This window comes from Diospyros lotus, chromosome 2 (assembly GCF_014633365.1).
Source record: "Diospyros lotus cultivar Yz01 chromosome 2, ASM1463336v1, whole genome shotgun sequence".
Classification (NCBI taxonomy): Eukaryota; Viridiplantae; Streptophyta; class Magnoliopsida; order Ericales; family Ebenaceae; genus Diospyros; species Diospyros lotus.
The window spans coordinates 17289688-17306997 of NC_068339.1; positions in this window are offsets into that span (position 1 = coordinate 17289688).

Consider the following 17310-nt stretch of genomic DNA (forward strand, 5'->3'; position numbering starts at 1 on the left):
GGACGTACGTATATATACATACGTATATTGGAACAATATTAACCTTGTTAATTGTTGTGTTGTGTTATAAAAATGATATATTTAAGACCTGAATATTATATTATGATATATAGTATACTTACTAATGTTAAAAATAGATAATAAAAATGTGGACCTTGATCTCTTCATCTCATGGTTCACGGAGCTGGCTGATTTTGCTCCACCTTTTCATTGAAGTGGGAGGCAAAGACCCTTAATGTGACGATAAGGCCAACACCCTTTTTATCTTTCTTCTGGAAGCTCGTGACTATTCCAACAAACTCTAATCGGGTAAGAAATATTGGACCATATTAAGGGTTTATAAGTGCCAAGTGTTAGAATTTTTTCATTATGTGTACAATATTAATTGGATTTTATTTTTTAAAAAAAAGTCAGTTGGACTATAGCTTAACAATGTCTGGAGGCCCAAATGAATTATATATGATCATAATTGAACATTGGGCTTGGTGTACCTTATTGGGCTTATGCCTATTTATATATATATTTGATTTGTAGAATAAGTGTAGGCCTAATAGAGTTTTGTGATGGGTAAAACCCTATTGGCTCTCTATATATATATGGCTAGGTCCCCTCTTCTCTCTAATTAATCTGTTACACAATTTTCTTCCCATTAAGAAAATGTTAAGGTATAACAGTAGAGAAGAACAGGAAGATCTGGTTTGGTGCAGTGCATTTGTGCTCACCATTGCGATCAAATTTTTTTATTGCTGTTATGGAGCATAGAGGTATTCTTCTTCTTTATTGATATCGGTGTTTTATATGATATGTGCATTCAATATATATACTGTGAAATATTTATATCTAACATGTGGTATCAGAGCAAACACATTCATATAGAACCTGATTACACGCACTGTTGAGCTTTCAATACATACATTATAAATTTTTCTGTGCAGTCTCCACATGTTGTAAACTCCATGAATGCTTATTTATATATGTGAGTACATATATACATACAAGATACATATTATATATATGCCGTTCCCTATCTTCTCTGCAACTAAACACAATATACACACATATATATATTTATTCTACAATCTGTTCACTGCTACGGATTTGAGAGAAAGAAAAAGCAGCGACGGCACATAGTGAGAAAGGGAGACGCTGTGGAGGCAGTGGGTTTTTGAGAAGAAACCCTAGGAAGAAGATGGGGTTTATGAGGAGCTGGGCCAAATTTTGGGTCGGATCTGGGAGTTTGACCCGATTTGTTAAGATCCATAAATGGATCTGTTCCAGCAGATCCAAAGTTTGTTTTATTGGGTCTGGGCTCAGGCAATCCTTTTAGCAAGTGGGCTAATTTTAATTATTGGGCTTATTTTGTTATGGGTTTTAATTTGATTATTTGGACCTGTTTTATTAACTTAGCCCATATGTTTATTGGGATATATATATTTTTTTGTTATGAGCCTTATTCATTTAATTATTTAAACTATATTTTTGGGTCTGAAATTAAAATTTTATTTTGAGCCCAAAAAAAAAAATTAATAATTAAATGATAAATCCATTACTCCAAAAAAAAAAAAAAAAAGGAGGAAAAGAAAGAAATTTAAGTTGATTGATTTCACTTTATTATTTTCGGATATTTGTTGTCTGAATTGAGGTGCATAATTTTCTGCCCAAAGGTGTTAATTATGTATTTTAATTTAGATAGCATGACGTAAATGTGAAAACACATTGTGACTTGAAACTTTTATCCCAAAGGAGATTGTTTCTGAGTTACCTGGTTTTCATATTTGGGAATTTAACTTGTATATTATATTTTCTGCCCAAAGGTGATTTTATAATATGCACTTTAAATTCTTGTGAGAATAATGCCATAAAGGTTTAAGGCTTATTCTTGTTTATCCTTTGCCCTTAATTTACTTAGTTGAGAATTTAAGTTGTATATTATATTTTCTGCCCAAAGGTGATTTTATAATGTGCATCTTAAGTTTTTGTGAGAATAATGCCATAAAAATTTCAGGCTTATTCTTGTTTATCTTTTGCCTATATTCACTTGTGATATTTTTTTTTTTATATATACAGCCCCTTGCGCTTTCAATGTCGGTAATCAGACTTCGACCATTGAGACTCTTACTGGAACCAATTTTAAGAGATGGAAAGAAGATATTGAAATTCAACTGGGTTTGATGGATCTTGACATAGCCTTACATGAGGATGAGCCTCTTAAGCCAACTATGAGGAGTTCCATCGAAGAGAAAGCTAGGTATGAAAAATGGGGAATGGCGAATCGTTTAACTTTGATGATAATGAAAATGTCCATTTCCCATACTCTCATTGGTGCCATATCTAAGACAGAAAATGCTAAGAAATTCTTTGATGATATAGCTAAAAAATACAAATCATCTGAAAAAGCAGATGCTGGAGAACTTATGGATAGGTTGACAGGAATGAAGTATGATGGGGTGGGTGGTGTTAGAGAATATATTATGAAGATGGTTGATATAACTACTAGACTGACCGAGCTTGAGATCCCCATTACTGAGTCATTCCTTGTTCATCATGCTCTTAATTCCTTGCCTTCACAGTTTGACCAATTGAAGACTTCTTATAACACTCAGAAAGATAAGTGGAATACCAATGAGCTAATCTCTATCTGTGACCAAGAAGAAAAGAGGATCCTTAGAGGTTCTGGTGGTAGTGTGAATTTTGTGAGTCAACCAAACGTGAAAGGGCATTCCTCAAGCCACAATTATCACAGAAATAACAAAGGTGGCAACAAGATCAAAAATCAGAAGAGCAATGTCCCCAAACCTGCTATCAAGAAAGAGATCAGTTGCTGGTTCTGTAAGAAAAAGGGTCACAAGAAATTTGATTGTCACAAATATAAGAACTGGTTGGCAAAGAACAAAAGTGGAGGTAAACCACTTGCTTTTGTTTGTTTTGAATCCAATTTAATAGATGTTCCATTGAATACTTGGTGGTTTGATTCTGGGGCAACCATTCATGTGGCCAATACCTTGCAGGGGTTCAAGAGCAAGCGAAAACCAAATGATCATGAGAGAACGCTGGTGGTTGGAAATGGCATTCGAGTACAAGTTGAAGATATGGGAGCAGTAGAGTTCAGATTAGAAACTGGATATACCATTGTTTTGAATGATGTTGCTTTTGTATCGTCTTTTAGGCAGAATTTGATCTCCATTTCTAAGATGGATTGTGAGGGATATCATTTTGGTATTGGTAATGGAATTTTAAATTTGATTTTTAATTCAGTTATTGTTGGCACTGCACTCTTGTGTGATGGGTTATATAAGTTAAATTTTTCTTCCATGGCTACTTCTTTGAACGTTGAGAATGTTGGTGTTAAAAGAACCTTAATTAAAGAAAAATCTTCAACCTTATGGCATAAATGGTTGGGTCATATTTCCAAGGAAAGGATGGAAAGACTTGTTAAAAGTGGTATTTTGCCTGCTGTTGACTTCAATGATTTTGGGACTTGTGTTGATTGCATAAAGGGAAAGCTCACCAAAACCAAGAAAAGGGGTGCAACTCGTAGTAATGAGCTTCTAGAAATTATCCACACTGATATAAGTGGACCTTATGTCTCTACATTATGTGGGAACAAATATTTTCTCACATTTATTGAATGACTTTTCTTGCTATGGACATGTATATCTTATTGCGGATAAATCTCAAGCACTCGAAAAGTTTAAGATATTCAAAACTGAGGTTGAGAAGCAGCGAGAGAAAAGTATAAAGGTTGTGAGATCTGATAGAGGTGGAGAATACTATGGCAGGCATGGGCCTAGCGGACAATGTATGGGTCCGTTTGCCATGTATCTTTAAGATTGTGGGATAGTTGCTCAATATACCATGCCTGGCACACCAGATCAAAATGGAGTAGCTGAAAGGAGAAATCGCACACTAAAAGATATGATGAGAACGATGATGAGTAGGTGTAATCTACCCATGTCTTTTTGGGGTGAAGCCATAAAGACTGCAATGTATATCTTGAATAGAGTTCCCAGTAAATCTGTGCCTCTGACTCCTTTTGAACTTTGGGTTGGTCGTAAGCCGAGCCTAAATCATTTCCGAGTTTGGGGTTGTCCTGCTGAGGTAAGAATCTACAATCCTTCTGAGAGTAAATTGGATCCTAAAACTACACGTTGTTTCTTTATTGGTTATCCTGACAATTCTAAGGGATACAGATTTTATTGCCCTAGTTGAGGCACAAAGATTGTGGATTCTATCACTGCAAAATTTTTGGAGAATGATACAAGTGAATGCTCTTGTTCTCGTGTAAGGGATGTTAATGTGGAAGAGGAAATTATGATAATGCCAGTACCAGTTGTACATGAAAGGATGGTGTTTCAACCAGATCAAACAGAAGAAGTATCCCACCAGGAAGATGTTCTAGTACACATTTCACATCCTGAAATTCATGATAGGCGCCCTCAAAGAGAAAGAAGATCTGCTATATCAGATGATTATGTGGTATACCTTGGTGAAAATGACTACGATGTTAGTCATGTTATATATCCGATCTCATATAACCAAGCTATTTCAAGTACTTGTTCTGATAAATGGTTGGAAGCAATGGAGGATGAAATGAAATCTATGGCACACAACGATGTGTGGGAACTGGTTGAACAGCCTAAACGAGTTAAGCCTATAAGTTGCAAATGGGTGATCAAAACTAAGAAAGACTCAAAAGGCAATATTGAAAGGTACAAGGCGAGATTAGTGGCTAAGGGCTTTACTCAGAAAGAAGGAGTTGATTATAATGAAACTTTTTCCCCTGTTTCCTCAAAAGATTCTTTCAGAATCATTATGGCTCTAGTGGCACATTTTGATCTTGAACTTCATCAGATGGATGTTAAAACAGCATTTTTAAATGGACACTTGCATGAAGAAGTATATATGCAACAACCTGAAGGCTTCAAAGAAAATGGCAAAGGACATTTGGTATGCAGGTTAAAGAAATCCATTTATGGTTTAAAACAAGCCTCTCGACAATGGTATTTGAAGTTTGATGAGGTAATTACTTCCTTTGGATTTACTAAAAATAAGATAGACCAATGTATATATCTCAAGATCAGTGGGAGCAGATTTGTTCTTCTTGTGCTATATGTTAATGACATTCTCCTTGCGAGTAATGATTTAAGCCTGCTTCATGATACTAAGCAAATGCTTTCCAAGACTTTTGACATGAAAGATCTTGGTGAAGCATCATTTGTTCTTGGTATTGAAATTAACAGGGATAGGACTCGAGGCTTGTTGGGACTCTCTCAGAGATCATATATAGATCGTGTTCTCAATCGCTTTAATATGCAAAACTGTAGAGCTGGGGAAGTGCCTATAACTAAGGGAGAATTGCCTAGTAAGAAAAATTGTCCCAAAAATATAATAGAGCAACAACAGATGGAAAATGTGCCTTATGCTAGTGCTGTTGGAAGTTTGATGTATGCTCAAGTTTGTACTAGGCCCGATATTGCTTTTGCAGTTAGTGTGTTGGGGAGATTTTCTTCTAATCCTGCGCCTGAGCATTGGGTGTTGGCAAAAAAAGTTATGAGATACCTACAAAGAACAAAGGATTTTATGCTAGTGTATAGAAAAGGTGATCACCTTGAGGTGGTTGGGTATACAGATCCAGATTTTGCAGGGTGTCTTGATGAAAGAAAATCTACTTCTGGATATGTTTTCATGTTAGCCGGTGGGGCAATTTCATGGAAAAGTGCAAAACAAACACTTGTGGCTTCATCTACTATGCAAGCAGAGTTTGTAGCATGTTATGCAGGGGCATCACAGGCTATGTGGTTGAAGAACTTCATTTTTGGGCTTTTGATTGTTGATTCCATCTCAAGGCCAATCAAAATTTATTGTGACAATAGTGCTGCAGTTTTCTTCACTAAAAACAATAAAAGTTCTAGTGGTTCCAAACACATAGAGATCAAGTATCTTTCAGTCAGAGACATGGTCAAGAAATGTGATATTATTGTGGAGCTCATAAATACTCAGGTTATGGTTGCTGATCCATTAACCAAAGGACTTCGACCTATTGATTTTAAGAGGCACGTTGTTAATATGGGGATTTTAGAGTCTTTTGATGTGCTTGATTAGTGGGAGTTGTTATTTTATTGAATTGTTACTCCCAATCATTGTTATGTAATGAGCTCGATTATTTTGTTCCACGGATCCATGTTAAATTTTAAAGTCATATGCATGCTGATGTATCTTTTCATGATATTGGATTGGTGATATCACTGTATGTTTTGGAGCTATTATGCTTGTTTCTTTTATCACTATTGAAGGCATTCAGATTCAGCTTTCATGGATAGTGATAGTTAAAGGACTGATATAGACTTGGCATGAAGATCATATAAGGTATATGCTATTGTCTGTACTACACTTTCAAATCATATTGTGTTCATGGTAATTTAATTGCCAAAATTATGACTATAGTGCGAATTTATGGAAATAAATACATTTTGACGGCTATGATCTAATTTTGGTAATTAGGTTGAACGGAACATCTTTAAAGGTGATCATCTGTTAAGCTATGTTTTCAAAATAGTGGCCACTCAAGTTTTCAAATACTTGTTATCCAACTGGAAAGTCAATTTCAAAAAATATAAATATATATATATATATATATTAACATCAACTAATATTGCACAAGTGGGAGAATGTTAGAATTTTTCCATTATGTGTACAATATTAATTGGATTTTGTTTTTTAAGAAAAAGCCAGTTGGGCTATAGCTTAACAATGCCTGGAGGCCCAAATGAATTATATGTGATCATAATTGGACATTGGGCTTGGTGTACCTTATTGGGCTTATGCCTATTTATATATATATTTGATTTGTGGAATAAGTGTAGGCCCAATAGGGTTTTGTGATGGGTAAAACCCTATTGGCTCTCTATATATATATGGCTAGGTCTCCTCTTCTCTCTAATTAATCTGTTACACAATTTTCTTCCCATTAAGAAAAGGTTAAGGCATAACAGTAGAGAAGAAGAGGAAGATCTGGTTTGGTGCAGTGCATTTGTGCTCACCATTGCGATCAAATTTCTTTATTACTGTTATGGAGCATAGAGGTATTCTTCTTCTTTATTGATATCAGTGTTTTATATGATATGTGCATTCAATATATATACTGTGAAATATTTATATCTAACACCAAGTAGTAATGATGTCGAGCAAGTTGAGTTGTGCACACAACTGCTTGCACCTGATCACTTGGAAATAATAATTCTGTGAAATTTACAATATTAATTCTAATAGTGAGACTGCTTTTAACACAATTGAAACACAACTAGTTTACAATTATTTTGTAGTCATTATGTGGCTAAAAAAAAAACTAAATTGATTCAAATATATAAATGATGCAGGATTGTTCAGGAGGTTTAAAATTATCAAGTTATCCATGAAAGAACAATCAACTTTATTGCACTACATGTCCATATCATTAAGAGAGTCTATATTATTAAAAGACGAGGGAATGATACAATTTTTCCCAACTCAATATAAAAGACAACTGCCAACAAATGTCGCTAATTCATCACATCTTCAAATAATCCAAAGGTCATATATCTATTGAACCCATCTCTTCTTTGGATAAGTAGAGATCAACATTATCGCTACTTATTAGCTATCTCATAACCAAAAATTTCAAGATAACCATCTATTTTCCATCTCCATTTGACACAAGGAATTTCTCATTGCACAAAGTCATCAAGTCTGAGAATCTCAATAACTTCGAGTATTTTGATCCCTCCACCTATATAAATGAATGGAATTTCCACAAGTAAATCAAATAACTTTAAGCATTCAATACTCTTTATTGCTTATTTATTTTACTAACTTGAGTGTTGGAGGTTATATCAAGGGAACCAACCCCTACCTTTCTTATAGGTGTTTAGTTTGAGGCAGAGATGTGGTGATCAGTCCTTAATTCCATAATCATTTGGTTCCCACCATGGGGCTAACTTATTTTTTGCCTTTTAACACTATCAAGCCTTCCAACCTTAGTTGTTCAACTACCATGGCCTATCCATCTCATAGTCGGATAAGTAGAAACAACTAGGAGAATCCTCTACCACCATAGAACCCTTATTCGCCTTTTAATCACCTAGCTCGATCCAACAATTGCTTAAGTTGCTCATAGGATACATTGGTAAGAGTGAGTAGTAGCACCATCAAAATGAACACCACCACCACTAGCATGAGCAACAACGCCAACAAGAGGAAGGACAAGAATAGAGAAATTAGAACTCTCATCACTCTAAGTAGGAGTTGAAAAGAATGCATTAACGTTTAGTGTATTATGCAAGGGAGTCATTGTTGGTTTTCAAAACTTTTTCAAAACACACAAACGTAGCAGAAAATATACAAAAATGACCCTTGTAAGACTAGATATAGATAGCCATATGCAAATATATACATATCAAAACGAAATACAAAAGTAACTATTACCTCATTCTGTTAAGATGTTGCTATCGATTGCGCTTGTGATGCATCTGACCCTAACTCCTTCAGTCACGAACAGCTTTTGCCGAGCTGATCTTCTTCGATACTTGCTTTCATGGCTGACCAAGCCAACCCCTATAGATGTAGGGGACTAAGTCAGTCCACACCGGAACCCTTCATCTCACCCACGTGCTAGATAAGCGAGAATGAAAGTGACTTTGAGCTAAGCTAGGCTCTCTTTGGATGAATAGGTGATCTCACGACCTTGGGACCAATAGAAATATGGAGAATGAGCTAATGGAGCTAAGGAAAAAGAAGATAAATAGCAAAGAGGATGGGCAACCCTTGTTGAAAATTGGACGAAGGAGAAAAAGGATGAGGCGTCCCGTGCAAGCTCTTATCTCTTTTCTTTTTCTTTTACTCTTTCTCTCTCTCTCTCTCTCTTTTAACGGGTATAAGACGCAAGTGATGGGTTCGAAAGAGCATTTAATGCTTTGTTAACTGAAATGATAGAAGAAAAGCTCATGGGATTAAATCCCATTGAGTGAAATTGTCAATCGTTCAAGACAACCAGTTAATAGTTTCAAGCAAACTATCGATAGCTCAAGAACCACTATGGACTGTTTTAGGCCTTTATTTTCAAGTTTCACCAAATTGCATTAAGGCTTGCCATCAACTCTTAATGACCATTCCACTAACTCTTAATAAAACCAAGACCTTCTGTTAACTCTTAACGATATGCCTCATTAACTTTTAATGATCTCTATCAGTTAACTCTTAATGGTTTATTGATTCATTTGTTAACTCTTAACAATATATCCATCATCATCATTAACTCTTAATAATGATTTAGAACACATGACAGTAAGGAATCACTAATCCAATGTATTACTCAGTATGTGAGTGACTTTTTAGGTTCACAATCATGTAGTAATCATGACACGTCAAACTCTTTAATGTTGATTTAAACACTTTGGTCTACTATGAGAAACTCATCATTTCCTCACAACACCTCGAAAGGTCTTGAGTGACCTCTGGCATAATGTCAAGACAATCAAAATGGTAATGAAGTTAATACTTCAATAAACCTATTAGAGCTCTCGATTACCGTGCACTATAATTTTTCTATTGACTAACATCCCAGTTGAGTGAGAGTTATGGACTTACTAAACTCACAAGACTCGATAATTATTCCAAGATCCAATAAGGTGTAGTCAATATGACATATAGGAACTCCTTCCAACATCAAAAACTCTTTTTGATCATGCATACTCTGGCTAGGGCTTTTTAAACCACAAGAAATTGTGACCTTATAGGATGCTCACCCTCACAATGGAGGTCAATGGATCTCATTGGTGAGAATTTACCTTCATACACCACTGCACAGAAATCACACAGAGAGCATTTCCACCTCTTACACTAGATGGTTTTGCTCAATAGAAAATCTCCAATGCCAGTGCACAAGACAACTCTATCACCTCTAATTTGAGGATTCAATATACAATTGAAAACTAATAACAGATTAATGGGTAAGGATAAGAGATGAGGAGTCCATTAATGACAAATGGTGGCTTGATCAATTACCAAGCAACAGGACAAAAATCAATAGAAACAAAAGAAAGGAAAATAACCATGAGAGAAAAAGAGAATCATATTATGAAGTGAAGCTAATTGTGTTACTGCTCCCCAAGTTGACCCAATGGATCAACCCAATGAGTGGAGGGCAAATAAATTGGAAATATTTAGAAGGTTAAAATACATTATCAAGTTATCTTTGAAAAAACAATAATCCTTATCGCACCACGTGTCCATATAATTAAGAGATAGTTTGTATTATTAAAGGATAAGGGAAGAGCATAGTTTTTCCTAGTTTGGTTTGAAAGACAACAACTAACAAGATGACTATTAATAGACAACTACCTGTTCATCATATCTCCAAGCACTTTAGAGGCCATATCTTTACCTAACTCATATCTTTTTCCAATAACTAGGGATCAACGTTATCTCTACTTGACTCATCTCATAATTGAAAAATTCAAGATAACCATATCTTTTAATCTCGATATGGCATGAATTTTTTTTCATAACACAAAATCATCATGATTGAAAATTAATCAAGATATGGGATGGAAAAGATCAGATATAAGAAGTATTCTGGGCGTTTGACATTTCTAACGTGCTTGTTAAACTTATTTGGTGACCCTTATAAAAGAACTCATGATATGTTTATCTCCTCTCTTCTCAAGATAAGGATATATTAGTCCTTACAGATAAGAAAAAAAATGGCGTTTGTGTCATTAAGTGCATTTCAAAAAATTTAACAAGCAATTTGATAAAAATCTTGAAATGATTCACAGCGTTATTTTGACCATTCCATATATTGGTCTGAAAATTATTCCGATCTTATCTTGATACTTTTTTATTTTTCTCATTTTAATAAATGCTACTTAAGTATAAAGCTTATGCGTACTTAATATTTTTTTTTACAATTAAGTGACTATAACTTTTTTTTTTTGGTGACAATTGAGTGTTTCTTATGGAATTGAAGACTAATCCAAACAATTTGTAATAGTAGTAAATATATGTAATCAATTAATTTAATTATGCACAAATTTGATTTGATAGTTTAAATTTTATTATAATAGTGATGGTAACTCACTCCTAATTATCTGATTCTTAGATGATCATTAAGATTTTATCCGGCATAATATGTTGGATCGGAAATAGTTTTCGGTATAGTTGTTGATTGGGTTGAGAAAACTGAATCGACGTAGGAGAAATGCAGAACATCAACGAAGCGTGTCAAGGACCAATATTTTATGTGTAGAACAACCCTTAAGTGATTTCGGGTTGAATCAAATGGATTTAAGGTCAAATTGACCAGCCAAGCCTAAGTGTAATTTTCTAATTTTGCCCAAGGGAGGTCAAAACGGTAATTTTTTGAAAGTTTCAAGGGGCAAGTGAAAAGTACAAGACTTGTAGGTCTTAGTGATGGTGTTGGGAAGATCAGGGGTATCAAGGAAAAGGCCAAAATGAGATTTGATAAAATCAGAAGGGTGAAAATGCAATAAACCAAAGTCTGGCAGTGTGAACACAAAGGGAAAACGACCACCGCACGTGGCCATCGTTTCCGGCGATAGGAAGACCGAGGCTTGCTTGGGGGAGGTCTTATACGGTGTAGGATGCTTGGTGGCCAAGCCTTGGTCGTTGATTGGCCGAAAATTGGCTATAAAAGGGAAGGGTTTCAGCCGAGAATGAAGGCACAAATCAACCACGATTTGGAGTGATTTTGATAGATTTGTTAGAGGGATTTTGGTTGCGAGGAACCAAGGATCGTTTTGGGTTCATTTTGAAGCGTTTTGGAGTACGTTTGAAGGCTATTCGAAGTTGGCCGTGAGTTGGAGGCGGTCCACCTACCGCCGCCTGTAACCGGCCGTTTGGAGGGTTTTCCGGTATTGGTTCGGCCTAAAATTAGTGCCATCAGGATCGATTCTTCAAGGGCTTTAAGGGGGTACCGGTTTCAGGGCCATCAGAGCAACTGCCGGCGATCAGATCTTTGGAGAAGACGATGGTGCGTGCAGCCATGCGCCAGCTTTCACCCTCACATACGCGCCAAGTGCGTGAGGGCGCGTGAGCAAGGGCATTTTGGGAATTTCACTTCCATAATTTTTATTTAATTATTTTAGGATTTACTGTGTTGAAATATTTGAGAAAATATTTGAGAAAATAGTTATTTTGGAATTATCAAGGTGAAAATTGGGAGAAAATAGAGGAAATTGTGGAAAAATTGAGGAAAATGGATTTTAATGTTTTCTTAATTAATTATGGTGTTTAGGAAATGTTGTGGTTCGAGGTTGACTGTAAGTTCGAGTACTTGTGTTTTGGCGCGCAAAATAAGGTCATGCACGAGGATCGAGGCGATCCGAATACGTCGAGGTGAGTGTTCTACCTGAAAACTTGGTTTTAAGTTGTGAGTGTTCGCCCCCAAAACTTGATTTATTGTGCTTGTTCTATCTGAACATGTGGAGATTTCATGCAAAATAGTTTTGTGCATTGAAACGATAACCGGTGACGGTTGGTTTTATGAGGGAGGTTCGTCCCTAAATGTTTTGAAATTGTGCATTGCATTTTATAAAGCTGTTGTTTATATGATGCATTGAATTGTGAAATGTGATATTGTCTTGAGTTTTGTGCGTACGTATGGAATGTCAGCCTCAGATGTTGTCTAGATAGTGTAGCCATAATTCTCCAAGGGCGTGACGAAATAATATGGGTATCTGATGTTGGAGTGCATGTCAGGATAGCTGCCTTGGTTTTCGTGCCAGACTGTTTGGTTAGGGAAGTTGCACTAGGACGACTAGGTAGTGCATACTGTGTTGTTCATGTGGGATGTCAGCCTAAGATGTTGTCTAGATAGTGTAGCCATAATTCTCCAAGGGCGTGACGGAATAATATGGGTATCTGATGCTGGTAAGCATGCCAGGATAGTCGCCTTGATTTTCGTGCCAGGCAGTTTGGCCAGGGAAGTTGCACTAGAATGATTGGGTGGTCCATGTGAAATTTTGGAGTTAGGATTGTATGGTGGTTCCTGGATGCTTAAGGTGGGAACGTATTCTGGTGAGATGCGTTGGCAACCCCATTTAAGCTAGAATCGCGTCGTGTCATCGAGTCGATATGGTGGCATAGCTTTTAGAGAGATTGCTCTTTTCCCGTGGTAGGGTTAAGCGCTGGGGATTCTCTTGGGCTAGGGCTTATCGGGTGTATTGGTTTATTTTGTGTCTTGCATTCATTCATGAAAAATGTGATTTTGAACTCTCACTTAGATGATTCATCATCTAATTTGGACTATGTCTCTAGAATATTCAAACGTTCCAGGTGAAGGCAGCGGTGCGAAACGAAAGGGAATTGGCGAGAAGTGATGGCGATTAATGGATAGTTTACATTATGTCCTTTCAATAATGTTGTTTACTTCTGAAAATGTCATGTAAACGTTGGTGCAACTTTATATATAAATAAAGTGGTTTTGGTTATGACCTGTTAAGGTTTCGATCTAGCTTCCGCATTTGAGTTGGTGAACATGTCTTAGTTTATTAATGGTTCATAATTGATATACTGAGAAGGTGTAACGGGATTTTCGGGGTACGGTTTGTGTTGGTTTTCTGTTGTTGATTGGAAAAAAAAAATATATCCCCGGAATCTTACGTTACGTAACGCCCTCCCGAGAATTGGGGTGTTACATTGCTTCTCTTGTAATCACTGTTTTAAAAATTGAATTGGATCAGCCGATTGGACTGGTTTAACCGAGAATCGGTATTCTATCTAGTTCAGTTTGACTTAAAAAATATTAAATATCTTTTAACTCGATCAAAATCGGTCAAAGTGCGATCGGACTGGTAAATTGAAAATTGGGTTGACCTCGATTTTTTCATCCCTCATTCACTCTTAAAATTTTAATTATTAATTAATTATTTAATAACATATATAACAATTAATAGGCCGGTTCTCTATCCGGTCCGGTTTTCAAAACATTGATTGCAATTAATCCAATTTGTTTTATAGTTTAATGGTGTTTAATGTTTGCTTTGCCATAACTCCCTCGAACTGATTTCTAGATTGCTTATTGCTCCACACATTTTTTCAATAATACAAGTACTTTGCGGATATAGGGGTGCTTTGTTTAACCATGAGCACTCGAGATAGATGCCAGATAAATTGTGAATTTATAAAGAGAGTGGGGCACTCCATATTGAAGACTGATTATGCGACCCCCCTCCCAAAAAAAAAAAAAAAAAAAAAAAAAAATCTAAGTATCAATCATCCTCCAACTTGGAAACCATATTTCCTCGGAAGAGAAGAAATTGTCAAAAGCCTTGGAAAGAAGCGCACCACAGGGCCCAATTTTGAACGTTGAAGAAAATGATGTTTTGGGCCATGCTTTGTGTTGGAAAATGAATTCCTATTCTCTTCATTCTTAAATTGACCTCTACTCTTAATTTTACTCTTATATAGGATGGATGGTGTAATTAAACCTTAATCATGCACAAGAACTTTATGTGAATCTTAGCAAAAAATAAGAAAAAAAAAAAATAAGGGTTATACACTTAAGTGTGGAGTTATGTTCTTTTAGGCGGTGTTTGTTAAAATAAATAAAATAAATTTTTATTAAGATAATTTATTTATAAAGTTTAAGATATTTATCTTAAAAGTTTAAAATAACAAGTCATGTAATTTTTTTTCCAAAAAATTTAACAAATACAATGTAAAACACTTTTGTTTGGAATACTTTTCATATTTCATTTTTTTTATCTATATTTTGATTAACGAATGCTACCTTAAAATGTTATTTTATCATTATTGTTAGTATTACCCTTAAAATTAAAATATATTTATTTATTTTTTATTTAAAACAATGATTAGTATTACCTTTAAAATCAAATGCATTTACTCTTTTATTGAGAAATAAAATATATTTATTATTGTTTAACTAATATTTATAAAAAATATAATACCCTAAACAATTAATCTTACCGTTTTCTGGAAGGAAAGTTGTTGAAAGGGTCAATATATAGGAAAGATTCAAACTTGGAGTCCACATATCAATTCATTCATAAATAAAGGCACCATATGTTCTGGTCGTTGACTATTTTCCAAAACCATTTAACACATTCAGAAAAGAGGTTGATTTTATATATATTATATTAATTTATGAAGATTATTCATCAAAATTGTCGGTAAGTAAAACGGATGTTATTTTATGTTTCACATTATGCACACACCGCATGTCCACACAAATAGAGATGCAGTATTATTATGTCTTCGGGAGATAAGTCGAGTGATTAGATGAGTAATATATTAATATTAGTTTAGTGAGTTGCGAGTTCGATCCTTGCCCTGCACAAAAGTCAAAGGTCTAACTTACAATTTATTTTCTCTAATGTAATTAAAAACACGAACACCAAACACTGCGCAAGAACAATCTTCCGAAAGATGCAATACTATTAACCACAAGTAATTAAATCAATCACCACTAATAGAAATTGGCCTATGCTAACCTTCTATAATCAACCCTTAATCATGTATGCGGTTGAATCTCAACAAATCTGCATTATTTATCATCATCATCATCATCATCATCATTACTGTTGTTGTTGTTTTAAGTTCTAGTTCAGGAAATATTTGATGTCTCAATGGTTAATGATTGAGATCATGTCTCTCATTTGAGGCAATATTTAATCATGTCTCAATGATTAATGATTGAGATCAAGTTATAAAAATCCTTAATTCTTTGATAATAAATAATTATTTATTACTAATATATTTGTTACTTTGTCCTTCTCCTATATATTATCATATACTAACTTGATTGTCAAAACTTACCTTTTAAGGGATTGCAACCCCAAACTTACAAAAAAAAAAAAAAAAAAATTAACAAAAAACCATTAATTGTGAGTCCCGGTCTTGCAACGACATCACAAATAAAGACCCTAAACTTGTCGCCTAATAAAAGTGCAGGTTTCAATGCAGTCCCAAAATTCAAAAGCCACCTAGTTATTAGTAGATAAGGAATTATTAAATGGAGCAGTGCTTTCAGTTGGGTCAAGTGAAGTGTACATATCCCATATACATATATATGTCCGTCCGTGTTGCTAGCTAGCTAAACTTTTCCTCACAATATTATTCTTCTGTCTCTCAAAGATCTTCCGGGATTAGTGCATCTTTCACATTCAGGACGTACGTATATATACATACATATATTGGAACAATATTAACATTGTTAATTGTTGTGTGTTGTGTTATAAAAATGATATATTTAAGACCTGAATATTATGATATATATTCAGGTTTGTCATTTAATTCTTTGTTAACTGAAATGATAGAAGAAAAGCACATGGGATTAAATGAATATTATGATATATATTCAGGTTTGTCATTTAATTCTTTGTTAACTGAAATGATAGAAGAAAAGCACATGGGATTAAATCCCATTGAGTGAAACTGTCAATCGTTCAAGACAACCAGTTAACAGTTTCAAGCAAACTATCGACAGCTCAAGAACCACTGTGGACTGTTTTAGGCCTTTATTTTCAAGTTTCACCAAATTGCATTAAGGCTTGCCATCAACTCTTAATGACCATTCCACTAACTCTTAATAAAACCAAGACCTTCTGTTAACTCTTAACGATATGCCTCGTTAACTTTTAACGATCTCTATCTATTAACTCTTAACAATTTATTGATTCATTTGTTAACTCTTAACAATATATCCATCATCATCATTAACTCTTAATAATGATTTAGAACACATGACAGTAAGGAATCACTAATCCAATGTATTACTCAGTATATGAGTGACTTTTTAGGTTCACCATCATGTAGTAATCATGACACGTCAAACTCTTTAATGCTGACTAAACACTTTGGTCTACTACGAGAAACTCATCATTTCCTCACAACACCTCGAAAGGTCTTGAGTGACCTTTGGCATAATGCCAGGACAATCAAAATGGTAATGAAGTTAATACTTCAATAAACCTATTAGAGCTCTCGATTATCGTGCACTATAATTTTTCTATTGACTAACATCCCGATTGAGTGAGAGTTATGGACTTATTAAACTCACAAGACTCGATAATTATTCCAAGATCCAATACGGTGTAGTCAAGATGACATATTGGAACTCCTTCCAACATCAAAAACTCTTTCTGATCATGCATACCCTGGCTAGGGCTTTTCCAACCACAAGTAACTGTGACCTTATAGGATGCTCACCCTCACAATGGAGGTCAATGGATCTCATTGGTGAGAATTTACCTTCATACACCACTGTACAAAACTCACACAGAGAGCATTTTCACC